The 27,045-nt window shown below is 57.1% G+C and overlaps 1 protein-coding gene across 2 annotated transcripts in view; it reads left to right on the forward strand.

Annotated features, from left to right (window-relative positions):
* Positions 1-225: 225 nt before the first annotated feature.
* Positions 226-27,045, forward strand: part of LOC131668911 (semaphorin-1A-like) — a 100,983-nt gene continuing 74,163 nt past the window's right edge. For both annotated transcript variants that reach the window (XM_058943393.1, XM_058943394.1), the window contains exon 1: positions 226-881. The gene's annotated coding sequence lies outside the window, so the exon portion shown is untranslated. The remainder of the gene's footprint in view (positions 882-27,045) is intronic.

A 27,045-nucleotide genomic window follows, 5' to 3' on the forward strand; every position in this document is an offset into this window, starting at 1 on the left:
GTCGAATTAATGTATTGTTATCAGAGTGTTGGCAGATGACACAAAACTTTAATGGAAAATCGTCTAGTCTATAAGCTTGAATAATAAAGCCGATTCGAATACGCCAAAAAGCATGCAGGTACTCACGAGAACGAATCTGTCGGTCTGGGGTGCATAAATAGTATAGCTTGGAGGTGCAAAGCGAGAAGAGAAAAGGGAATGGTGGGGATGGCTGCCGCCGCGCGCGCTCTCTCTCTCTCTCTCTCTCTCTCTCTCTCGCGACGCGAGTCTTTGGCCGGCGCGACTCGCGAGTGCGTCGAACAGTTGCGAGCCGACTGCTGCGCGCGTAGCTTCGTTCCTTCAGGCCGGTGCTCTGTGCGCGTGTGTTTGGAGAAGCGATACGTCCTTCCGAATAGGCGTCGTTGGCGCCAAAATCTGCGCTCTTCCCCGTAATATTTGCTCGCTAGCAATGAAAGTGCGGCAGAAACGCTTGCCGAGCGCAGGATCATAGAAGACAAAGTGCTCCACAATTCGCAGTGTGCCAGAGACGCGAACGCAGCGCAGCCACAGAGAGAAAGTATGTTATAACCGACGACGGCGGTGGTGCAGTGCCGAATAGTTCTCCTCGCGCGAGGATAAAGAGCGAGAGTGCTGAGAGCAGTGCAGTTTGTAATCGCAACGCCAAGCAAGAAAGAAAAACGACGGTGCTGATTATCGACGCTGCTCTCTCGCGCGATAGTGACGGTTTTTGCAGCACGTGCCGCTTTGTTCCGAGAAGCGGTGCGGCTTCCAGTGAGGCGATTTCCAAGCAACCTCCATATAGTGCTTCTGCGTTGATTGCAGAAGAAGAGAAGTGTTGACGGAGGAGTCCCGGAGGATACTTACAACTTGATAATATACCGGTGAGTCATACAGCCGTTTTCCGAGAGTCGACTGGTAGCGCGAGGAGGGCGATGACGAAAAAAAGTGCGCGATCGTCGATCCGGAACAGTGATTTTCTCGGGCGCATTTTTCACTTTTCATGTAGCTCGCGCGAAAGTAGGCTAACGAATGTCACCAGCGCTTTGATATTATGGTCTCGTTAGCAGTTTCCCTCGCAATTATTTCAAAGTAAAATCAAAATTGACAATGCTTGACGCTATGCAATTTGGAGCACGAAACTGCGCTGTTGTCCTTTTATTAATACACGAGCCTGTTGGCGCCTGACCCTCTGCAGTTATTAATCAAAATTAAGCTCGGCTTTCGCGCCAAACACATAAGCGCGCGGGCGAAGCGATAAAAATGCACGAAGGAAATCGGAGACTGGCTTGTATCAATTTAACCGTGAACCAGCCAAGTAAGCGCCGCTGCTGCGCTGCTGCTGCTGCTTTTGCAGGGACTATACAGTACTGCCCCTCTCTCTCTCTCTCGCCGCTCCGTTTCGCGATCACGTACAGTCCCTTTAAGAAAGTTCAGTCGAGCGAGCTCCTTTGTGCGCCTCGTGAGTCTTTTGTACTTTGGGCTATACCTTTTTTCATTCCCTGCACACTTTCTCACAGTTTTCTCGCGAGCACTTTCCGGCTTCCAGTTCGCGCGCGTGGCGCGACAAGTGAGCTGAGAGTCGATTTTGATCGATGGCGGCATTGTATGTGTATGCATGTAGCGTTGTGTATGCAAGCCGCGCGCTGACGCTTGTTGCGTCTCGCTCAATGGCGGAAAATAACATTCTCCAGCGCGCGATTGAGCTAATTTTCTTTTTCACTTTCGAATACTTTTCTCTCGAGACGAATTGATACGGTTCCCCCAGTAAATGATGTCTCTTCACTTTGCTCGTGTCCACCATTCCAGTTGTTTCTTTTTTTCTAATTTCTACAGCGGATTTCGGACTTCCTTCGTGATACGAACAGCTTTCCAACCTGATTGTATTTTGTGTTATTTGATCATCTTCGTTAATTGTTTCAATATTATTACGGACATAAACATTTAATGAAACTCGTCAACTGGTCTACGCCATGAAACTTTATACCCGAGAAAGATATCGTTGAATATTTAACGAATATATGTGTGCGATGGATAATGAATCGTTTTTCATGTCAGCGCTAATACTCGTGGCTATAACGACGGCCTGCTTACCTATTAGAGACAGGTTTTTTAGATATCAAATATGAAAATCGTAAATCCGAGCTCGCTCGTCGAGTTTTTTCTTTTCCTTTTTTTTCGGCGCATTAATGATCCATCAGCGCTATCGGATTTTATAAATTTATATAACGCGAATGGCATCCATTTGATCAATATATTTTGTTATCGACGTCGCTTGATTTTTTCGATCTAAATTCATAATCGATCAATTAGTCAATCCCGCTGTCAGGAATACTTGATATTCAAGAAGTCGATTGCATCGAAGAGGTTTATTTCCGTCTCGGCGACCGGGCGCGATGGAAATGCAACGAAATGTGCAAAACAAACTGCCACGCTGCAGGAAAATCGGAGGAGTGAGGAACAGGAGCGTTAATAAAAGTGTGCGCGTATGCATTCGGTTGGACCGAGCGGAGCGAGACGGGGGCCGGAGGGGGGCTCCGTATGTGAGTGAACGAGCGCTCGACAAAAACCGGTTATTCCAACTTTCATCCGCGCGGCTCCAGGGACCAAGGGTACACGAACTGCGACGCGGCGGTGGTTGTGGCGGTGGGGACTGAGGCGCGCGCGCGTGTGTGTGTGTGGTGTACGCTACGCTCGTAGTACGCGGCGACGCAGGTGACGCCAAGTTTGCTTTGCGTCTCTTTCTCTCTTGCCTACCGAACTGAACTAACTGGTTCTCTCTTTACTCATTCTACTTGCGCCTACCCTTTCCCCGCGCTCCGCGCCGCCTGGCGGCGAGCGACCGAGAGCGCTCTCGATGCATATTGCCTCGTTGGCCGAACTGATGGACGCATCATATTGCATTTCCACTCTCCGTCCGCGCACTCGGATGCCGTCATTACGAGCTGAACCACAATGAGCTCGTCGGCACGCTCGTCGCCCTTCTTCCTACGCTCGCTTTATTTCGATATTTGTTTCGCTGGCATTTCGGTTGCCGCGTGCAAGCGGCGCAAAAAGCGCAGTTTTCGACGGCCGCCTCGTCTCGATGCATTTTCCCGAAAAATATCTCTTGCGCGCCGATTCGCTCGACGGAACACTCGCGCAGGCTGATCGATCAATTACAAGAGCCAGCGAGCTGTCCGTCCGGTGGCGGCGACGGCCGATGATCCGTCGGAGCGACAACGTTGGCGGCGGCGTTGCGCCAAGATTTTTCGGCTGGCTGGCTCTCTCGTGGCTGCCGGCCGATTTGCAGCGCTGGCCATCGTCGCTTCGTTAATTGCTCGTCGACCGCAAACCGTGGAGTTGGCCCGGTGGTTCTGTCGTCGACAGCGGAGCCCTGCCGCCAGCTGAGCCTGACAGCAGTCGGCCCGCAAAAAAGGAAGGCGCCGGGCCGCGGGTGCGCACCAGTCGGCGCGGCGCCGAATCGCGCGGGGTGCCTCCGGAGCGGGAGAGCGCGCCCGAGAGCCACCGGTCCGTCGAGCTGCGACCATCGATCGGTCGTCGTCCGGCTCGGCCTTCCCCTTACGTAATTAGCTTGTGCAATCTTATCCGCTTGCTCGCGAGTGTCCATTCAAGATCTTGCTCTCCGTGGCACATTCAATGCGCTGGTCGCCCGCCCGGCGCAAGCCCGTCGACGCCCAAGTGCCGCGCACTTCGCTCGGGAACGTCTTGCGCAACGGACGCATAAAAGAGGACTGTTGGAAAGGGAGGAATGGTTATTCGCACCGGAGACATGCCGAGAATGCCGGCCGAGCGCGACGGATGGGCTGTACAAGTGCGCAGCAGCCGAGCGTCTCTTTATCGGAATCGCGACATAATTACGCTAATGCGCGCTCGCGCGGGCGCCTCTTTGAACGACCGAACGATCCAGCGCGCGGGAGCGAGGCGCTTTTTTCCAGTTGCGCGCTCGCCGGCAGGACGACATGAAAAAACGCGCGGGCGTCGCTTTCCCTCTCGGCGCCTCGCCAAGGCGACGAGTTTCACTTTGCCGCCCGCGCATCTCGTTGATGAACTTTCGCTCGGAGCACGGGCAGCGCACGCGATGGCCATTTTCCAGGCACTTGGCTCTGCGCGAGGAGGCGCCGCTTTCCCTCGCGCATCTGGAGCGTGAAAACAGTCGGCACGCGTGCAGCTTTTGCAGAGCTCTCCGATTGATTCGTCGGGCGATTACGGGCGAGAGCACAATGGCCGCGATCGACAGGAGGGTCCCCAGAGGCAGCCCGGACGTCCCGCGTCAGCCGACGCTTCGTCGTGCTTTACAAGGGATTGTCTTGCGAATGAGCCTCTGTCGCCGCCGAGGCATTTTCTCCGCGGGCGCGGAATGCCCGTATCGGCTTACGGATTGATTTCGTGTCCTCTCCGCGTTCAGTGACGCCTGTGGTCTTCGCGAGATCGAGCGGACTGAGCTCGCCTCTCTCGAGCGCTTTTCGCAGTTCGTCGGGCTAAGAGCGAGCGATGTCTTTTTCTTTCACGGAAGCAGAAACGAATCGATCGCTGTTTTGCTTAACTTCGTAGATAGCCTTTTTTACTCTCCCGCGCTACGGAGCGCTTAACGTTTTCACGCTGGATGCGTTCAATTAGCGATCTTTCTTTCTCTTTCCAGCCATCCATCGTTGCCCTGGCTGTAAATTACGGGTGCAATAGCGAGCGTCGAGCGCGCGAGCAACGGTTCGCAGCGTTGCGTACGGGCGCGAGCGAAAGAGAGCGTAGTTAACGAGGAGACCGGATCGCGCGAGGGACGATTTGAGCACTGCTGCGATTATTTATCGGCGCGCACCGCGACGCGCCTCGCCGATCCATCGACGCAAGCCGTTCCGCTGAACAGAAAGGCCGTTTAATTAATTTAATGAGCGCTCGCGCGTCGCACGCATCTGCAATGTCGCCCAACGTCGGAGCCGCTGCTTGCGCGCTGGAGGTCGTCGACGCCGCGCGCTCGCCACCTCTTTCCCCGGCGCCGCACTCTCGAGCAGCCAATAACCGGAGCCTGCCGCTCTCGCGCACCCCGCCTTTGACGATTCGCCGCAACGTCGGCGCGCTGCCTGTCTTTCCCCTCCTTGCTGGAATACCGAGCCGCGCTGCGATTAACAATGCCTAGGCCTCTATCTTTCGGCGCTGGAAAACAATATCGACGAATTGGTCAGTTGGCTATTTGGGCTGCGGGGAAATCGCGCCCGGACGGCACTGGACGTCGATCGATCGATATCTCTGTCGCGAAATCGCTGAGCTTTCGAATTATTTGAGTCGTCCGCTGCAAGAGGAGTAAAATCGCGGCAGCGATAACGGCCGCAGTTCGGAACTGTCATAATATCCGTTCGCAGAAGTTGGCTGCTCGCTGCCCGCAGTACGCGCGAAGAGTGCACGAGCGGGAACGGAGCGGTCATTCCGGGAGGGTCTCGAGCGTGGTCGGGCCGGGCGCGCGGCGAAATCGGCGATCGGTCGTTGGCGTCGCTCGTCAAACGAAAGGATGGCAGGATCTCGCGGGCCTAGGTCGAGACGAGTGCAGGCTATTCGGCGACGAGCGCCTCTCGTTAATTTCCCCGGGCGCGCGCCTTCCCCTCTGTCTCGTTCGCTGGCTTATTTACGGGCGGCAAAGCGAGCCGTCGCCGCTGCCGCCACCGCCGCGCGGCGCGTTGCCGTTACTCATGGAGCGCGCGTAAATATCGTTGCCGGACTGGCGCGCACGGCGTCAAAGCAGCGCGGCGCGGTCTTTTCGCATCTACGATTCAGCTCCCTCGGCGCCGCGAGCCAAGTTTGCCCGGGCGTCAGCCGAAACGACCGCCAAGCGAGAGCGAAGGGCCGACGTTTTCATTGTGGCGGCGGCTCTGTTATCGCGCCGGCATTCCTCGGTGCTTCGCGGATCGCGGGATGGCTCATCGATTATGCGCGAGCGCGGGCTTGGATTTGCGGACAGCCTTGGCATTTCCTTGGCCGCGAGACGGAAAGGCATCCGCGCAATCTAATAATAGCGGCGTGATTTATAGATCGCGGGAGCCTTCGATTATTCGAGACTCGGCGTCGTCGATCATCCGCTAAACAGCAAGCGGCCCGTACATCAATCAAGCTTTTCCTCGGCAAATACCACCTGGGAAAAGCCAACCGCGTCGGGAGGCGCCTGCCGAAGGGGACAGCCGGCGAATCAAGCGCGCGGATTAATTATTTATGACGGCGCTCGCGAACTGGAATTCGAAGAGCTTCCGTCGGGCACTCGGTCGGGCTCGCGGCAGGCTTTTCGTGGTCCCGTGCGCGCGAGTCCGCCGCCTCGTCCTTCCTCGTTGACTCACTGCGGAAAAGTGCAGCCGAGAGAGAAACGAAGAAGGAGGCTGGTCGACAATCACCACAGTCGGCCGCTGTTCATTCCGGCGCACCTGGCCAAGTATAATTTTTGTCGCGCGCCTCTGGAAAGTTTGCGTTCGGCTGCGCCTCTGCCTCGTATTTTTCCTTAATTAAGAAAATTGCGACAGCGCCTTCTCTCTTTCTCTCATTCTTCTCTCGTTTAATCGCCGACGCAATTATTCCGCAAAGCTTTCTTTCCCCGCGGCGCGGAGGCTAATGTCCAAATAACGTGCTGCCGCGTCGACTTTGAGGCGCAGCGCGTAAAGTGCGAAACGACAGGCCAAGCAAGTCGCACGCGCACGCACAGACCCGGAGTCCCAGTGGGCGAGGAAGAGCAGCAGCTAGCACGAGCCGGTTGACTTTTATTAAATGCAACTGCTGTTGGCCGGCACTCGGTGGAGTAGCAGTTACGTGATTGTTGGCCAATTTGCATTGTAGAGCCGTTAGGGCCCCGTATACGGTCATCGGAGACTGTGCAGCGCGCGAGTAGGCGAAAGCACGCGTGTCCGTGTATTTTTATTAAGCCCGAGCGACGCGGAAAAGTTTTTGCTGCAGATGTAGGAACTTGTCTCCAATGCTAATCCCCCTCCCCCACCTGCCGATTCCATTCGCAAGTGGACTTACTGGCACTTCGGCGAGTTTGCTGATTCTTCTTTTCTTCGTTTTTTCCTACTCCAACTCTCTCTCTCTCTCTCTCTCTCTCTCTCTCTCTCTCTCTCTCTCTCTCTCTCTCTCTTCCGAGCTCTTCTCATCTGCATGAAAATGGAAATCACGACGATGCTTTCTCTTTATAACTCACATTAAATAGCTTTCTGTTATTCGACGCGACGGTCCGCTCATCGGATTTACATCTTTGCCACTTTTATCCCCCGGTGGCGCGCACTCCGAGGCAATCGATGAGAGCCGAGACAGCAGCACAACCAGAAGAAAAAAAAAACAAAGAAAGGAGGATCAAAACGCGAAAAATTGGCAGACGTGCATGGCCGTGTATAAAGTAGGCGCTTTCGCAGAGGTCGATAATCGCGGAAGCCGAGTGCTGTCTGTTCGCTTTCATTAGGTCGGCCGCACGCGCGCGCCTCACCTAAATCACGATTGAGCGATTGTCGGCATTACCGCTAAGTGGATACAGGCGGAAGTGCCGAGCCATGTGCTCTCCGCAGAGCGCGCTTTGTTTTACCTCCCCCCCCCCCCCCCGTCCGCGGGCTCAAGCGCTCGCCATTTTTCTCCGGCAAGCGAAACGACCTCGTCCGTATTAACGAGCGATTGCTGAGCTGAAAGAAAATCCAAGGAGTGGATCATCAGGGCGTTGCTAATCCAAACAACCGAGAAAAGAGAGCCGAAGCGTGCCAAGCGTAAGATGGCTTCCTTCGTGTGTATATGATATATATATATATATATATACACCTTTTAGCGCGCGCGGAGCAGTACTAGAGCAGCTAGCTGCTGGAAAGAGCGGCGTGTAGATGGAGAGTTGGGCTTGGCCTGCTGTTCGTGCGCGCGCGCGCGTGTGTGTGTAGCACATAAACTGCTGCTGCGAAGGGGGTTCAATGACTCGCTCTCTCGGGCTCGGCGCGGCTAAGCGAGAAAACGTTATGGAGAGGCAGGTTGGCCGACGGAAGTGACGAGTGGTGAGCGGTCACGTCGCTCATTGCGGTCGTTAGCCGTTGATATAAACACGCGCGCGGGCGCGAACACGGGCGCAATGCTAATGACGCGCGGCAGCAGCCCGGCCTAGTCGCGCGTATCTCGCACTGTCCGCGATGCGCCCGATCCTGCTGACAAGTGCCCAATCGACCGGGCGCTCTCACTCTCTCTCTCTCTCTCTCTCTCTCTGTCTGCCGTTCGCCAATCGATCGCTCGAAGCCGATAATTAGCCGGTTCGCCTGCGCTCGGGCCACGGTGCGCGAAGCAAACGCCCCCCTCCCTCTCCCCCTCTAATTGCTGCGCCGCCCGCGCCGCAGACAAAGCGACGCGAGCGCTAAAGAGAAAGGCCCGCTCGCGCTTACATGCAGCACCTGGCGATGCAGATAAGGCATCGGCGAAAATGAGGCGCGTTGGGGCACACTCGATTCGGCCGCGGCTCCGTACGCGGCCAATTAAGCTTGCTTTCAATCGAGCTCCGCGGCCGTCCTTTGGCGCACTGCGACTTCGCCTGACCCCCTCGCCCCCTCGCGCTCGCCGTGGCTTCCGGCGTTCGTGAAAATCGGAGTCAATCGCGCTCGTCGATACGCAACGCTCTACCTGCGCACTTGTTCGCGCGCTCGCCGCCGACAAGGACGCGCTGCTGCTTATGGTTTCAAATGCAAGGCTCGCGCGTCGCACGCCAACTTGCATGATTATTCAGAATGCGGCGTTGGAACGTAGGCTAATGTTTCTTGCAACGCGCGAGCCAGCGCAGCAGTCACCTTGCTAACATGCTAATCGGATGTCTTTGTTTGCATCATCGGGATTTCATAAAAACATCTGTTATACCATCTGGAATCGACGCTCTTATCTATTATTCAGGAGGGCGTGGATGTAGCGACGCTAGCGAATAAGTACTGCAACGTTCTCCCAGTCGAGTCGATTTTCAATATTGCAACGAGCGAAAAATACTGCTCGCGCCTGAATAGATTGCCCGAAATAGCCTTCGCACGCGAACGAACGAGAATCCGAGGCGTTGGTTCGCGAGGAAGCCCCCGTCTGCGGGCTTCGTCGCAACCGCGTGAGCAATGAGCGGCCTTTGCCTAATTAACGGCCGGTCGTGGTCGACAGTCCGATCGATGCCACGTATACGAGCGCGTCACACCAATCGGTGACGTGTCCGCGCCGCTAGGCGTCGCGGACGAATTCTAACGAGTGACCAGCGAGAGAGCGAGAGAGAGAGAGAGCGCCGAGGAATTCTAACGACGTCGGCCGAGATTAATCGGAGGCGCGCGTGCTCAATCAGCGCTCGCAAGCGCGTCGAAGAGAGAGAGAGAGAGACAGAGAGAGAGAGAGAGACAGAGAGAGAGAGAGAGAGAGTAGCGGGCCGCGATCGAACGTTCGGCGGAGAGCGACGGGCGAAAAGCGCGCGTACGGCCGCCGCGCACAGGTATTCTCGTACAAAGGCGCAGCGCTCGGTACAGTCTCGGCCAAGACGCGGCTGCCGCTGGCAAACGCAGCGAGAAACGGACCTGACAGCCAGGCTGGCTTTGGTTTTCGCGCGACGGCCTGTCCCGTTCGGCGAGATCCACGGAGTCGAGTGAGTCTCTACTCGGGATTGTACTCGACTGCGACTATACCTGGGACGAGCGAGCGACTTGTGTGCACGCATCCACTGCTCTTGCATGAGAAAGGCAGCGAGGCCTTTCTTCCAGTTTTTTCCTCCCGTCGACGCTTCTCCCGTGGACAGGTCTCCGTCCGTCTCTCCCCCCCCCCCCCCCCCCCCCCCCTCGGTTAATACTCCTCCACTTTCTTGTTGCTCTCTTTCATGCCCGATCGCTCCTCCTTACCATACGAGCCGTCCGTCCGTAGCGACTCTCCCCTCGCGCGCCCGTCTCGCTCTCTCTTTTTTACCGTTGCCAGCCTGGATATTCGTATGCCCGTGGCGTCGTGCTTTTTACAATCCGGTTGGCCGGACTCTGGCTCGGCTTGTTCATCTCCCGAGCGGCCAACGCGTGTCTCTGCCTCCGCGCGGGTGGCCAGAGACCGTAATCACGGCAAGGCGCTGCTCGCCGGACTCGCAATGGCGATCCGTCGTTCGCGGCGTCGGTAGGGCACGGGTGACGCCCGAACTGGCGCGCCTCCGCGGTGAGCGCGCAAGTTGCCCTCGATCGGAGTGCCGACGGCGCGCCACGTCGGCAACTGGCTCGAGGCCGCGCTGATTCAACTTCGACGCTGCGAGCGCGGCTGACAATGCAACGCGAGCGCCGGATGCTGGAGGGGACAAAAAGCCTTGCCCGGAAATTCGCCTCCTCCTCTCGGCTTCGCGCTCGACGGCAGTAGGCCACTTTGACGCAGCGACGCTCGCCCGCTGCATTCCAACAGGTGCTAAGTGCTTGCGCTTTACGACAGAGCGAGAGAGAGAGAGAGAGAGAGAGAGAGAGAGAGAGAAAGCGCGCTGCGTAACTCGAGCCACCTCAGCGCGACTGTGCCGTAAACTGAAGCGTCGACGCAACCTCGATTAATTAACGCGCCAGCGGTATTTTGCTATTTTTCGGCGCCCATTAAATTTCGCAAAACGACGTAGCACTCGCGGCCCGATTCGCCGGAGCCGCTGCTGCTGCAGCTCGCTGCATCGATCTCATTAGCGGGCGGGCTTATCGCAGCGGCGCAGGTGACCCGCATACGCTGCCAGCCGTAGTCTCGCGAAATTAGTCAGGCGAAAGTCGCGCGCGCTTATCGCACGCCGCCAATTTCGATTGTTATTCGCAGCTCCAAATCCGAATTAGCCCGGCTCCGTGAAAGCGATCCCATTTGACGCCAGGCGAATCCAGCTCGTGCCTACGTCAACACACGGCGAACGAGCTGTCGAGGCCGCGCCTCTTCGCAGCCTGTTTATTCTGACGCAAGCTCCGGCGAAGAGCAGCAGCCGAGTTACGCGTGCACGCGCGGCAAGCCAGTCGCGCCCCACCGGCCGCGAGACTCCCGGAATCGGGCGTCAAAGCGCAAAGTTGCCGCAGCCGGGAGCGAGCGCCGCCAGCTCGCTTGGGAAGAAAAACAACGCGGAGCTCGACGACGAGCTGCCGGAAAGGTCCACTGCCGCGCGCACACCGGAAGTTCCGAGCGGCCAACTGCGATGCGGCGACTCTTATCGAGGACGGCCGAGCGCTGCAGGTGGCACGCGCGGCTATGCGGCTCTCGGCCGGCGGCGCTGGCTTGCTTACTCACGCAGAAGCGACGCGCCGATTATCAGTGGCCGGACTCGAACGACCGAGATGCCAGAAGCGAAGAGTGCGGCGCAAATAAACAATCGACTACGCACGGGCGCGTTGACTCACTTGCGAGGCGACTCGAGGTCGCCGGACGGCAGATCTCTTCGGCAGGTCAGGCAGCAGCTTTGTCTATGAATTATTGAAGTGGGCGCCGCCACGAGCGGAGGCAAACTCGACCGACGAGTCGCCGTTCATTATTCAGCTGCATCTCAATATCACCGAGCTGCGGCGCGGCCATCGACAGGATATCGACGCCGAGCACCGCTGGACGCACGTCGCGCGAGGCGAACGAGCCACGCGCGATAGAGAGAGAGAGCGGGAAAGGCTCACGAGCGCCCGCGAAAGTGAGTCACTGGGAGCTGGCGCTGGGGCATTCACGTTTGTACGTACGTACCCACTCGCTCGTTACACAATTCAGCCGCGATACCTAGGCTCCGCGCCCCGGCGAATTACGTGCTCGCGCGAAAAAAAACCAGCTGGATAGAGCGTTGGTTTTGCATGCCGCGTTTTAATGGCGCACTTCCTTGATCGTGCTGGCCGATATGTCCCAACGCCACTCCACGACGAGAAATTTCAGCAGGGCGCGATTACTTCATACACCGGCTGCTCTCTTTTGTTCGTTGCTTTGTTGTCCGTTTTCCCTCTCGTTGCCGTTGTCGTTGTTTTTATGTTTTTGCCGAAAATGAAAGAGGGACATCGATCTCGGGGGCCGCGGACATATCTGCGTACGCACGCGCGTTTCCCCGCCGCGTGAGAAAGTCGCGTTTGCCGCTAATGTATCGCGCCTGTCTGTCCGTCCGTCTGTTTTTCGTGCTGAGCCTCGCGTGGCGTCGACTTACTTGCAGTGCGGCTTCGTTCGTTCTTCTTCGTTAACGAACGCTCTAACGAGTTGCCTTCCCCCCTTACCCTCCTCCGGTGCGACTCCTCCCGCACGCTCGCTTAATTGCATTACGTTAGTACGACTCTTCTTATTCTTCTTGCCTGCCTCTCCACGCACTCGCTTCGCGCAAGTAAATTGCTCGGCGACTCTCACGACTCTGCCCCCGCTCCCCTTTCGGCTACGTTCGGCCAACCAGCCGCTTAGCGATTCCATTTTGCAGCGTGGATTTGCGGGGCATTATTAGCTGGCGACGATCACGCGACTCGCCGAGCAGGGTTTCTTCTAATTTTTCGTCGCGTCAAGACTGGCCCTCGTTACTTGGCGCAGCGAACGCCACCGACTGGAAGTAGCGGTGATATCATAAAAGAGAGCTAACGCAAGTTCCAACAATCATCCGCGAGAGATTTTTATTCCGAGTCGTTAGCCCCCCTCCCACCCTCCCTCATCTCTTTCGGCCAGTTAAAAATTGCCGGCTTTTCCCCTAATTCCCGTACATCATAAGCTGCATTCGGCCGCCCATAAAGATTTTTGCGCTTCCATTGGAAACAAACGATAAAACTATCTTGCTGGCCGCGGCGCGTTCGTTTCTATCGCGGTCGATCTGAAACTTGATGTGCCAGCGCGGCGTCATAATCTCCGCTCTCTCTCTCTCTCTGGCGTCGTAAAAACATTGCCCGAATAAAACATCCATTTTAATGGGTACGACTGAAAAGATTATCGGCGCACCATTCATCAATTGGCAATTTCGCCGAGAGGGAAACAAAAAAAAACACGCGCAGACGCCCCTTATCGACCATTAGAATTATCGACGACTTTTACCGAATGCGCGCGGCGGGTGCGTGCGTGTCGCGGGTAACTAGGCACTCGAGATACACGGGAGCTTCGCTATGAGCTTTAAATAAGCGGATGGTTTTGGAATTAAGCGCGCAGGCCGAACGTGCTTTCGGTCGAGTGGCGCCCGCGCACTCGAGTCGAGTGCGCGCGTCTGGGAGCCCGCCGGCTCGCGCTCCTACGCGCTATTTCCGGCATTGGTATTTCGTAAAAATCCGCTTTCTAAGAGACTCGATTGGCCGGCCTTCGGCGGACTCGCCTCGAGCGAGAGGCGTCGTTCTCGCGACGAGATTAATAGATCCGCTTGCAGCCGCGACATCGGCTACTCGTGGCCACGTAACCGTTGCGAGGTGTGAGAGCTGCGCCCGAGGAGAGGCGATATCTCGGTGCAATAATCGTAATTTAATTGGCGAGGCGGGATCGGCGAGCAGCGCGCGGCGCAGGAGAGGAGGGGCGCGCAACGGTAGCAATCGGTACAATGTGTTCCATGGAGAAGCAAGCGCGGCCGAAATCCGCCGAGGCGCCGATCGTGTCGCAGCGAGGCCAAAAGCGCGGAGTCGAGCCGAGCCGGTCGCGGCTGTACTCGATCCTGAGAATGACTTGTCCTGGGCCGCTGGCGACAGACAGCCAGTGCTCGCGCGCGCACGGGCCGTCCCCCAGACGGGAGAGAGAGCTCGATAAAACTTGGCTTCTTCTTTTGGAGGGTGTTGCCGGAGTTAGGCGCTCTCGCGACGCCGAGGAGAATTGGCCGGCAGATCGATCGAGCGCAGCGATAAATGGGACTCGCTTGTCTCTCAGCTTTGACAGCTCTCCTCCTCCTGTTCTGCGCCTCTCTCTCTCTCTCTCTCACTCTTTCTCTCTCGCGAGTGAATTTTTCGCGCGATGCGCTCCCAACGTTTTCCTGCTCCGAGAGTTCATTTATATTTACGCAACTTGGATTGTTTTGCGATTGAATTGTCGATTGTCAGTTACACGCTGTTCGATTCGGTAACGCGCGCCCGGCATGGAATTTTAATTGAATCTCACGCGAGATTGGTTTGGAAAAACGGGAATATAGCAAATAAAGAGCGTAGTTAATCGAATTGAACGATCAGTCGGGGGGAAAAGGCCGAGAGCCGCGACGAGTGCTGAATACCGCGAGGAGAGGCGATCGGCGTGCAATTTCGCGCACAGACAAGCGAAAAGTGAAATCCGGCCTGGGGGTAGTAACAAATTAAGCCGACCATTGGGTAATTGCAGCCGCGCCATCGCAGAGATCAATCGTTATGAGCGGCTGGTCGGGTATTGAAAGTAGCGAAATCCATCGAGTCGAATGGAGTAGTAGGCAAAGAGCAGTAGCTGTCGGTCGATCTGTTACCCAATGGGCCGCGTCCGCTGCGGCTCGTGCTCGGGAATTATGCAAAAATCAAGATAAAGCAGCTGAGCGCGAGCGAGCGAGCGGGCGCCGCCGGTGAATCGAGGAATCTCAGATAAACGAGGCCGATAGACGCGTACAGCTCCAGCACGTATATAGACACGCGAGTGACATTATGATTAGCTCGATTGAACGTTACTGGAGAATACGTCTCTCTCCTACTGCTCTCTCCCTCTCTCTCTCTCTCTCTCTCTCTCTCTCTCTCTCTCTCTCTCTCTCTTTCTCTCTCTCGCAGCAGCCAAGTTCCAGATAGAAAAGAAGAAGTTCGTCTCGAGTGCATTTGCTCTTTCCTCGAACCGACTGGGAGAGCGAGAGAGAGATAATCCACTTGGGGGCGCTGCAGCAGCGCAGCTCTTTTATTCGGCCGATAGTACGAGAACGTGAGAACGTGCTCGCGTTTTTATTTGCAATAAGTGCTTATCGCGCAACGCCACTTCACCGCTTTCTCTCTCTCTCTCTCTCTCTCTCTCTCTCTCTTTCTCTCTCATCACGCACAGCTGAAGAGAGATCGAAAGACGCGTAGTTTCTCCAGAAAAACGCGCCTAAGAGAGGCTGCAGCTACTTTTTTTGTCAGTAATCGATGCCTTGTTTGTCGCGCTGGCAGAGAAAACGCGCGAGGGCGTTCACGCACGCACGCGCGCACGTACGCACACGCACGTAACGGCACATTTTGTTATAGCACATTAATCGTCGTGTTGTGTATCGACCAAAGCTTCCTCTCTCTTCTTCTTCTTTGCGCTCGAGCCTGCCAAGAGAAAAACCCGTTTCGTCCGGCACTAATCTCCTCGACTGGTTGCTTATTTGGACACGGGATGGATAAAAAACAAATGACGACGAGTCGCGTGAATACACGCAGATTGTTTTTCGATTTGCAGTACAGTCTGCCTTAGTTCCTTTTTTCTTTTTGTTTTTATTTCGTTCGTTGGCGTGCACTCGCGAGTCTGCCTGCGTTCGCCAAATAAATCGGGGCCAAACAGAAACGTCACGGGGACTGGTTGTTTACACGGCGCAGGAACGTCCCTGTCTCTCGGCCGAGTCTCCCGTCTAGTTGTGTTTTCGCGCTCGCTCGCCCGCTCTAGCTTCGGTTTTGTCCCTCTGTGACTGACCTCCCTCCCCCCCCCCCCCCACCACCCGCTATCTCGCTTGTTTTACTCGATTTCCAGTTTGGTTTTTTTCACCGGGGATGTAGAAACGAGAGGGCTTGATAAAGTTAAAGGCTTCCGCCACCGGATAGTTGCACACGCGCGTCCAACTTTCCCACTGAAATTTCCGCTTTTCGACAAGCTCGCGCTTTTTTTTTTGTATCTCGCGTTTCGAGTGCCATCCGGCAGCTCTTGGCCGCCACGTTGATTAGCTGGCTCGCTCGCTGGCTGCCGGGGAGCCGGGCAAAAAAGTTTCTCACACAGGCCGAAAGAGCACGGGGCCACGGCGCAGGCGCCGGCTGGAAATTAGCCCGGCAGCCCTGGGCGAAGCGCGGAGCGAGGCCCCTTTCCCAGTACGGCGAGCGCGAACAATGCCGCGGCCAAAGTTCTGAGCGCGACTGTACCCGAACGGTTAGCCTTGAAGTCGGGCTCGCGCTCCTTTCCGGAGGGAGAGACGACGCTGCTGCCGCTGCCGTGTGCTTCTGTCGTTCACCTTACGCTCCGCGCGCCCGCTCGCTGGTTTTATGTGCCGCCGATACGTGCGTCGAACGCTCGGGAGCTCGTCTTCTGCTTTGCCGGGCAATGTTCTTGCGCGCACGCGACTATGCACCGCGCGCTGCATAATGAAATTGACGAGGCGGCGGTCAATTAGACGAGACAATCAATTCGACGCCCGATATTCTCTGATTTGGATCGATGTAATTAATGAGCGGGCGCACGCGAGCGCCATTCCGACTGACTTTCGGAGCGGGCAATTACGTCGCTCGTTACGCTTCCGTTTCGCTCGGGCGCGCGCGCGCCTACTGCAAAAGCCAAGCAGAGTGCGCGCGGACGCTGAATAATTCAGCGACAGCTGCGGCAAAGAGAATAAAAATCCAAAGCAAATCTGGGAAAGTTGGCCGCGTGCGGGGATGCAGCTCGGCGATAAAATTCAAAGGGGTAATTATATGCGCGCGCGGGCCAGTGGATATCGTCCGCGAAGCGCGCGTCCTACGCGGCTATCTCGGCTCGATCCTCCTCGGGGCTCGCAGTCTCGAGGCGCAGGTCGAAGCCGCGCGAGCACCGCTCCTGTCCCCGTAGCCTCTTTCGCGTTGTCCGAGGCCTCGCGTGCCGCGGCCGGTCGCTCGATACGACGGCCGTAGCCGCGGCGAGCTCCGCCGATCGAGAGCGGGCTGCTGCTTGCCGACCTTTGCGCGGATCTCGCTCGCTCTTCGCGGCCTCCGGCCGGCCAGCGCCCGAATTAGAATTCTCGCGGGTGCCTTTGTGCGCGCCCGCTGTATAAATCCGGAGCCGCCGCGAACGCCCGACAGAGATTGCTCATCGTGAGCTCGCGTGGCAATTTTCGCCTTTCCGAATCGACTCGCTCGCTCGGCACTTTTCTGCAGCTGGATGACGTGCGCGCTTTTTACGAGAAGGAGAGAGAGAGAGAGAGAGAGAGACAATGTCAGCTGAGTCACCGGACATAAGTGACAATTCACTTTCGACCTGACATAATAACCCTGTCACCTGTCCCATCCGACCGAATGACAAATTAATAACGGCCGCAGGGGTACGGCGGCGATCGAGCTTCAGCCAAAGCCACGGGCCGCAAACTTTTCGCCGGACTTTTCGCAAATTAGTCGCAAACTTTTCAGCGACTAATCGACTTGGCCGCCTGTGCTCCGCCGAAGCCGCACGTTTCTCGGCGGATCGCAGCGGATGCCGGGTGCAAACGCTCGCTGCGCGCAGCGGAGGGGCTTTCACGCGCTTTACTCCGGCGCGTGCCTATACATAGCGACGATCGCTCCTTCGGCTCGCGGCGGGGCTTAGCTCGCGCACCTGTTTGTTGTTTCTGCTCGCTTGCCCGCACCACCGACTGCGATTCCCGGTTTCTCTCGCGCTGCCGACGGCTTTACCGCTGAACGAACGCGGGGGCCCAGTGCCGTCATTGTCCGATTGTCGTTGCGACTCTCCGAGCGCGCACTCTCGAATGTCGACGCGAACGCGACCGCGGTGGATATTTGCCATAGTCGTGGGAGGAGGTCGTGCGCCGGAAGCCGATTCGCGGAGGGAAAAATCGCGAGTGGCGGTTAAACGGGGGGAGGGCGCGCCGCGGAAAGATAAATAAAGGCGGGAGAGGAGAAGTGCGCAGCGGCGAATTTCCCACGATCGCTGGAAATTTCGGGCGTCCCCGGCGGCACTCTGCCGGCAGGAGTCTGTCGGAGGCATTAATGCGAGAGCACGCCTCGCGGCTGCTGCTGCTGCTGCTGCTGCTGCTGCCGCCGCCGCCGCTGGAAAGTGCAAGAGGCGATAAATAACGCGGGCGAGGCGCATTGTAGCGGCACGCGCCCCTTTTTCGGACCGAGCTCGTGACGACGAATTTATGAGCTGGCGCTTTGATTCGGCCTCCCCGCGCGCACCTGCCCGGGCCCAACCTGACGGCTCGTAAATCCACGCGCCGCGCCGTTCATCGGCATCCGATTAGCTTTCCCAGTCAATTTTCTCGGCTGCGCGAGGCGGCAGGAGGGGGGCAAAGGCTCTTATCGAGACTCGCCGTAGTACACAGATAGAGAGCGCGCTCGGCGGCGGCCACGGGTTGCGCAAGTAGCAGCCGCAGACCGAGTTAATTAAGCAGCCCCTTGCGTAACGACGATATTAAAGATTACGCGCTTGGAAAGTTGGCTCTCCCCTGGCGGCTCGCCGCCGTATAGAGCTTCCGTGTTCCGCATCCGGCTTGTTTGCGAGCTTCAAGCATCCTCGCGTCCCGTTGTCAAAGCGCGTGTCTTTCGGAGCCGCGATGATGGGGCGCGCGGCGCTGTCCCCTGGGAGCCGTCACGAATCGGATCCTCGGCGTCTTGGCCACGTCGCGCCAGCCACGCGCGCGTTAACGTCGGCTCTCGTTAAGCGCCCGGTCGTCGGCGTCGAGGTTGCCGCCTCGGCCGATAAATAAGCCCTGACAAATGACGGCTCGCGCGATAAATTTTCGGCGAGCGTTATTTTTAACGGCGGAGCGCGCGGCCGTCGAGCTAAAAGCAGCGCGAGCGAGGCCAAGATCAATTTGTCGGCGGCGCGCGACGGTTTCCTCGCGCCAGCTTTCCAGCGCGACTATTGTTGTTTAGTCCTCGGCGCGCCCGATCGTAAATTTCGCCGAGAGCTACCACGCGAACGACCTCGTCGACGAGAATGTGCTGGCGCTCCTGTCCTCCTCCTCGTCCCAGTCATCGTTATATCGCTGTTTATTTTACTCGCTCGCTTCTCTTTTTAACGAGTTCCGCGGGGAGCTGCGGCGGCGGGGCTTATCTCGATCTCTCTCGCTCTCTGTCGCGCGCGTCGTCTGCCCGCCCGTGCAAAAATACGCTCGCTCATCGCTCCGGCAATCCTCTTTTCCGCGCTCGCGCGCGTCGCCGGATCGCCACTCTCGTCCGCCCCTCGGCCCTCCCACGCGTGCCGCGTGCGTTTTCGAGAGGAAAAGCTCGCCCGGAGTTTTTTTTTCCCCGAGTGGGGCTGTAGATGATTATCGTCGACTCGACAAATCGTTTCTCTCTCTCTCTCTCCCTTCGCTTTTTGTTTCAATGTTCTTTGAGTCTCCCTAATAGCTCGTTTGTTTGACGGCGATCCCGCCCTTTGCCGCGAGTGCGTCAATTCTCTTTTCCTTTTTGCAGCACGACTGCCCTGATGCGCCTCTCGTTATGTTTTCTTGGAAATCGCGGCGCGCTTCGTTGAAAAAAAGCCATCGACTCATCGGCAAAGCAATCGGAGCTCGATATTTCAGCTTTCGCCGCACGCTTTATTTCGGAGTCGCGTGGAAAATTAATGGATCTCCGTTCTGCGAATCAGCCTGGATGCATATATACAGTCAAAGTTTTCTCGCGTTGTAAACAAACTCGATTGCTCTCGCAACTTGCTCCTCTTCGTTTTCCAAGCGGCCGCTGAAAAATGGCCGTATCGCTGAGTTATTACGAATGAATTTTCGCTACCTCATCGCGATGCCATTTAAATAGGAAAGTACTCTCGCTCTGTCTCTCTCTCTTTCGCGCGCGCGCGCCGTCGCTACTTAGCATACGGCGCATTTACATAAGCGAGCTAGAGCCAAAGATAATGGCACTTACGTAAAACGTCGGGGCCGGAGAAAGACGTAAAAAAGCATAAATTTGTGGACAGCCGGATCGGGCTGGGAGTTACACACCGGCGCTGGCTGTTTGGCGACGGCGCTGAAGCTCGTAAAACGAAACGAGCGGCCTGCCCCGCCAAACGAAAGGCGCGCGGCGCATACGTTCGGCCGACGGCCGCCAAGTGCGCGGCGATCGCGCGTCGTTCGCGCTTCAGTTGGCTTCTCGCGCGGCGAACAGAGAGGGCAGCGCCTCCCGGCCGGCAGACAGCCGAGCGCGACCGCGACGCAACGGAGCGGCGAAAGCTCGAGGACGCAAGCTCTTTTGCAAGTCGTCGGCGGCGCACTCGGCCGTGGCTGATGCGCGCCGTCGTCGAGTTCCGCTCGGGCGCGCGCTCCCCCCCGCGGCGCGTCGTCCCCGAGGCTTCCGCTCGCGAGCGCCTCCATCGATCGGCGCTCTCGGCCTCCTCGTTTTTTGCCTCCTCCCAGCGCGCCAGCCATTTGTCAGCCGGCCGCTACCCGATAGCCCGATGGATATCGACCCCGGCCGCGCGCGCTTCTTATTTAGCGCGCCGGCCAGGCTGCTAAGCGGCATGTCGCGACCGATGCGCCGAGGCCCGGCTGCCCGAAAACGGCCTGGCGATCGATATTAACGAGCTCGCGCGTTAATGCGACCGGGCGGCGGGGATCGGATCGATCGGTAGCCGGCCGAGAGAGACGTCGATAACTCGCGCGCGCGCACCGGATCGTGAATCACTCACGGCCCGCTGGAATATAGAAAGAGAGCCGCGACGCGGCTGTAACGAGAACTCGCCTCGGAATCAATTTCGCCTGCCGACGCGGCGCCCGTAAATCACGGTCTGCTTCTTCTGCCGGGCGGCTGCGCCTCCCGCGCCGGCCGCGGCCGTCGCAATAAACACGCGGCATTATCGGCGCGGCGCGCACGGCAGCTCCTCGCGACTTCGTTAAAATAGCGCGTGGCGCGCCAGGCCCGGCAACAATTCGACACCGCCTCGTCCTCGAGGCACGTAGGAGTCGTCGAGGCCGCCGCAGCAGCCCATTGTGCGTCGCCGGGAGATCGGCCGAGATTGCGCACGCCTCGTTAGCGCGGCCGCCCAGCTATCTCTCCCGTGCAGCAGCCGCCGCCGCTGCCGCCGCCGCTGCCGCCTCCGCCGCTGCCGCTGCGTTTCGCCTTGATTAGCGCTCGCGATTTTTGCCCGCGGGGACGCCCGTTTCGCGCAAGCGCGATCTGCAACAGCGGACCGCTCGAGCGGCGAAGATACCAGCGCTCATTAACGCCGATCCGCCGTTAGCCTTCGGCGGCGGCTGTGCCGATCATTTCGAACCCGCGTTGCGTGTACGTGGCCTCCCCCTGGCGCAGCATTCCCGACCAGACAATATGACTCGCGGAACTGAGAAATTTTCTCGGCCGCGCTGCAACTCACGGAACGCTCAATAATTTTCTCCCTTCCATTGTTCTGTCGGCTGCTTAATTTACAGACTCGGAAGGGGCATCGATTTCGTCCGCTCTCCTCGACGGAAAGGGCAAGTACTGACAGCGCCTCCGATTGTTGTGTGTTATTGCGCCGCGGCCAAGCTGAAAGTGCCGGGCGCGCATCACCTTTCGCTCGGCTCCTCCGCCTTTCCTTCTCGTTTTTTTTTCTCCCCTGCCCTCGCTGCCTCTCCCGTTTGCCCATTCGCTTGAAAGTTTCGTTGCAGAAGAATTTCGAGAATTTACGAGGCTTTCTGCCGCCAGTGTTTACTCTTTTTTTCCTCCTTCCTCCCACGGCTCTGATGAATTAATCATTCCAGTTGAAAGTTTTATGCTCATAGCGATATTATCATGCGAAATTGAGCAGCGCCCCGGCAAAACTCGCATAAATTTCGACTGTGGGGTATAGATGGGGGGGGGGGGGGTGCACTAGGCTCGCTAAAAGTGAAATTCGATTTCGCCTCGTTTTTGCAATTAACTCGGAGATCGTCGTCGACGCTGTTTTTTTCCCCGTAGTCGCCGCGGCTGTGTACACAGAGAATACATAAAGGTAATTTGCGGCCTCTAAAACGCGCGAAAACTTTCGTCATAGTATATATAACGAGCGCGCGCAGGACAGAGTGCAGGTTATTGCTTTAATGCGCTGCTGCGGTCGGCGCGCATTGCACAAGCACACGTGCGTGAGTCCCTCTCCCTCTCTCTCTCTTTTTCGCTTTTTCGTCCCTGTCTCGACGTATTTCGAAAAAAATCAAGGTATTTTCCGCGGGCGTGCAGTGCCACGTATATTTGCGCGTACGTTACCATGGGACGACAGAGAGAGAGAGAGAGAGAGATGAGAGAGAGAGAGAGAGAGAGAGAGAGAGAGAGAGAGAGAGAGAGAGAGAGAGAGAGAGAGTAAGTTCGAGCATTCAAGTCCGTTGGCCGTTATTATCCATTATGGCCGCGGGCGGCGGCGAATTTCATCCGAATTGTGGTCCCTTTGGCGCCGCACGAGAGCAATTAATTCCCGGCTCTTCTTAATGAAACGTTATGTTTGCCGAAAGCTCGGCGCTCATTGACTTGTGCCCTTCTATTTCGATTAATTCCGCGGCTGCTTTCCCGCCTCGCTCCGAGGAACGTCGTTGTCGTTCGGTCGCTCGGTTGCCCGCCCGCTCGATAAAAATCGACGGGTCGATAGTCCCGCTGGCTTCTGTCGCTTTGCCCGCCTGGGCGAACGCGCGCCGCGGATATAATTTCGTTAATGGATCGAGCGCGCGGCATCGCGCGGCTTGCTCGGCCCATTCACGCTCGCCAGCGCTGAAACTGGCGACGAGTCTTGCATGCAAAAATCAAGTTGCTTTTCGTTTGATTGGATGCACCCGGCGACGGCCGCGGCGAGTCATCTTTTCATCGTGGCAAGGCGACAAAGAGGCCAGCTTGCCACGCGCGCGAAACCCGGAGCCGAGAGGCTCAAGGAATGCGTGCATTAATTTGCCGCAACGGCGCGGCCAAGCTATTTGTCGTTCCGCTGCCGGCGATTTATGCGCATTTTTTTTCGCTCGCCTGTCTCTTGCCTGTTCTCTTCCTTCTGTTTCTTTATCTGCGGATTGTTTCGGCAAGTTTCCGCGGCGTCGGTCATCCTCCGGTTTTATTGCGCCACGACGACGCGCAGCGGTGCCTCTCCTTGCGGTCGTAATTAAAGATTCGCAGACCGAGCTTTATCGCCGAGCTGGTCGCCGCCGCCGCCGCCGCCGCCGCCGCTGTTGCGAAATATTTTACCGCGCGCGGCTATTAAAGCGATCCGGCGAGCATTTTTATCGGGCGCGTGTTTGCGCTTGCGGAGGAGAGAGCGCGGACAGAACGGATTTGCAGTGTTTACAGACGCGCTCCATCAATAAAACGGATAGCTCATTAATCTTGGCGTGGAGGTGCGCGCGCGCGTGCATCAATTGACGGTCGCGTCGATGGACGAGGCGTGCCTACGGATAATCGGTGAAACGCAGTAGCGCCCGTCACGTAATATCGATCGGCCGGTTTTTAGTCGCGAGGGAATGCAGCCGCGCGACAAATCGCACGGAGAGCCCAACCGCGACGGATGAAAATCGAGCGCGCCACCGACTGTCCGCTCTGCTGGCAGTTCCGAAGTTGGCTCCGTTAAAGGAGTCGCGTGAATCACCGGCATCCGGCCCCGTACCTGCTGGCGCTTCCAGCCAAATTCGATTGCAGATTGAAAAACCCAGATTGCCGATAAATGGGCAAAGTTGTTTCGCCACTGGACGAACGAGCAAGTGGAAGCGTCGTGCTTGCCGCTCATTGGTCGATCGTCGAGTGTCGCCTGCATTCGCGTGAGATACGTTTGATGCACTTTGAGGCCGCGATCGTCCTCCAGAAATCCGCCCTTGTTTTTCAACGAGCGCGCTGGACCGGAGTGGCACGTCGACTCGCCGCCGACGAATTATCACGGGATTATCGCGTTTACGCGCGCGGCTAAAGGGGAAAGAGCGCGATGCGAGACGAAAGGCAGATCGTGCGGGACCCCATGGTCGTTCGGTCGGAATCATGCAAGATAACGAGAGGACAGCAGTGTAGCGCAGGCAGCGGCGCCGTTGAATTTGTGGCCGCAGGTGCGCAGCGGCCTATCGTTGCCGGATAGGTCGCTGCACCCCACACCGTCTGATATCCGACTTCTGCGCCTCTTTACTCACTCGGCTTGCGCTTCTACCGTTGTCTCTGGTGAAAGGCTCCCCCCCCCCCCCCCCACCCCGTTTCATCGACCACCTCGTTTTTCGCACTTTTGTCCTTTTTGTCTTTTTTTTCGTCCCGCGTAATTCGCGCATGTCACAATGAAAAGCTATAAAGGCTCTCGCGTTCGCGAGGATTTAACGAGCGGATTCGGACGAGCGCGCGCAGAGGCCGCAGCAGTCCGAACAAGGGTATTCGTTTCATTAGAGCGCGCAGAGCTGAAATCGCGTACGCCATTGGTGAAATCAGATGACGATGGGAAGCCGATGCGCATCATTATTTCAACTGGCCGCCGGCGAGTTCGATATTCCATTTGCCTAAACAAATGCGGCGCTGTGCGAGAGAGCTGCGCGCGGCTTTTCTGTATTCGACGCTGGCGACCTCGCGATTTCAATTGGCCGCTGAAATCTCGGCTTTATTCCCGCCGATCCAATCCGCTGATTTCGCGAAAGCTGCTTCCGACGAGAAAGTCCGCTCGAACGATTGTAAAAATCAAGCGGTATTACGGTAAACGCGGCGGTGGAAGATACATTTCTCCGAAATGGAGCGCTGCTGCTCTACGGAGGCGACGAAAAGGAGCTCGCCGCTCGAATGAATTTGGACTGTCGCGCGCACGCGGCCAGCTGCAGCTCGGTAGCGTCCTCGGGTTTTCGGCCGACGAGCCGACGCAGGCCAAAGAGGTCCGTCGCCATGCCGGCAAGTCGCTCGCCTTGGTGCACGCCCTTGCGTCCGATCGATTCCACGCCGGGCCGCAAATTCAATAAGAGCCGCGCGGGCAATCGCCGGGTGCGACACGCAATCCGAGCATTCGTTTGCGGATAAAGTGCATCGCGTCGGTCTTTCGCCGGCAGGCAGATTAATTCTGGCGTGGACGAGCGGCTCGCGCGCCCGAGTCCGGAAGTGCAGATATATAGCCCGGCATAACGGTCCTCCTCGTCCTTCTCTCGCGCGCGTTCATTGACTCCGCTGGCGTCGCGTCGTCTCCTCGCTCCATCAGCCTTGCGCATCTCGTTCTTGGCAAAATGAACTCGTCGCCGCTCGCCAACTTTGCCCGCCCTGATAAATTGCCCCGCAGTCCGCTCTCCGCTCTCTGGCAACGAGGAAGAAACGAGACAATGATTCCTCTCGGCCGGTTTAATTTCTTACGTGCCGCTGCCGCCACCGCCGTCGCCGCCGCCGCCGCTGTGCCACCGTTATCGCCAACTTTGCAAACCAGCTCCAAATCATTCGCCTTTTATTTGCAGAGCAAACTTTGCTTCGGCCGAGCTTATTTTATTTCGCGCTCCCCCTCGTTTGCTTTTATTATTGCTGAAATATTCAATTTCCTCGAGTGACTTTCGCATTCAGAAGCGATTTTGACTTTACGGGACGGCGGCACCGCGGCGCGTCCGCTCTCACAGCTGCTTTAATATGAAATTTCCAGACCGTCGTGCCCGTCGTCCTCGTCGTCGACTTGCCGGGAATTTTACACGTCGCACTTCTCTCCGGGCGCGCGAGTATTGAAATGATAAATCAATCCGTCGACGCGGGCTTTCGCGCCGATGCGACGGCTGCATTTCTTTCGGCTGGTAATTGCAATCAGCGAATGATTCGGAACGATACGCGAAGGCTGCCGGGGATAACGAGCGCGCCAGTCCATTTGCTTTGGCTGCAGCTGGGTAGTCGAGTCATTCCTTGGCAATTAGAGCGATCGATCTTGGAGCCGCGAGCTCCCGTGGAAATTAAAGGCTCAAGGCAGGCGCGAACTCGGCGCGGCGCGCATGTTAATTGCGAAACTTTGCGCGCGGCGGACGAAAAGCGAAGCGCGCGCGCGCGCGCGCTCCCCGAGGTATTTCTCTCATATCCTCGCGGGCCTTTATCGCCAATCGATGCTCGCCGCGGACGCGGCGCGAGCGAGAGTGCCGCGCGGCGATCCGCCACGACCGATAAATTCGCGCACATCGAAAACCGAGGCAGATTGCGGCGGATCCAGAGTGGAAAAAGGCGAATTTCAATCCTTGCCCGGCTCGCTTGCTTTCGGACGATCCTAATCGACGCTCGCTCCTCCGGCCGCGCGCGTGCGAGCCCCGAGATTGCCCGCTACCGATAGCCGGCGCTTTTGATGAGAGCACGTAGCCCGAGAGAGAGAGAGAGAGAGAGCGAGCCAGTTCAGAGATGCCCGCTCGCGTGCGATAACGATCGCGAGCATGCAAACTTGCCCCTCCGCGCACGCGTGCGAGCGGTTATTCTGGCGCGCTGCCGGCGCAGCAGCCCCAGTGGCCACCGCGGCTTCGGACCGCGAGCCCTCGTTGCTTCGCAGTCTTCGGCGTTCCGCGCCGAGGCCAACTTTTCCAAGACTCGCATTCGTTGGCGGCCGCGCCGCGCCCTCGCACGACGAATTCATCGCGAGACGGGGAAGCCCGCGGGAAGAGGGCCAGTATCCCGTATACCGCGCGCGCAACAGCTCGCGAAACGCAAAGCGCAAAGCGCGCCCGCCTGCGTGCCTCGGCGAGTGCGCCAAAGTTCAACCCAACAAACAAGCGCGCGAGAGGCAACTTCAATCCGCGCTCGCGCGCTCCTAGCGCTTCCATTTTTCAACTTTTACCGTACGAAAATTATTATCTGCCCGCGTTATTTGCCCGCGGTACAGCCGCGCGCTCTATTCGCGGTTCACTTGCGGTGCGCGCCATTTTTCTCCGGCACAGCCAGTCCAATTTTGACGCTTTTTTTCACCGCGGCGTCATCGATTTTCATCGCGCTTGCTACGGTTATCGGGCACGTTGGGATCGACATCTCTGCCAATTCTCGATAACCATTAAAATTTCGCAAAAATGGCCCTCTTGTTGAAAGCAAATGTCTCGGTAACCACCGAACCTGTCGGAATAACCTTATAAATTTCGAGTGCTCGTAACAAACTTTAAAAATATTATTAGTAAAAACCATCTTATTTGTTAATACCAATTCCATCAACTTTTTTAGCGTCCGCTTACAACTAAACCAGTTCGAAGCAAACGTTTAAAGGAGTGTTTTCCGCCCAGAACCTTCTTTCGTGTACCGTAAATATATAGTACCGGAGTCATAATAGGTTTTATTGACCTAGTTGAAAAATCGTCAATCCAGTTTCTCTTTTTAGTACATCACAAAATCAAAATGCATACTTGAAAAGAACAGTGTATTATGTATATGAGGTTTCTTTGGATTTCGAACGTTCGCAGTACTTGACTTAAGCTATCAG

This window comes from Phymastichus coffea, unplaced genomic scaffold (assembly GCF_024137745.1).
Source record: "Phymastichus coffea isolate CEN01 unplaced genomic scaffold, Cenicafe_Pcof_1.1 PCOF00085, whole genome shotgun sequence".
NCBI lineage: Eukaryota > Metazoa > Arthropoda > Insecta > Hymenoptera > Eulophidae > Phymastichus > Phymastichus coffea.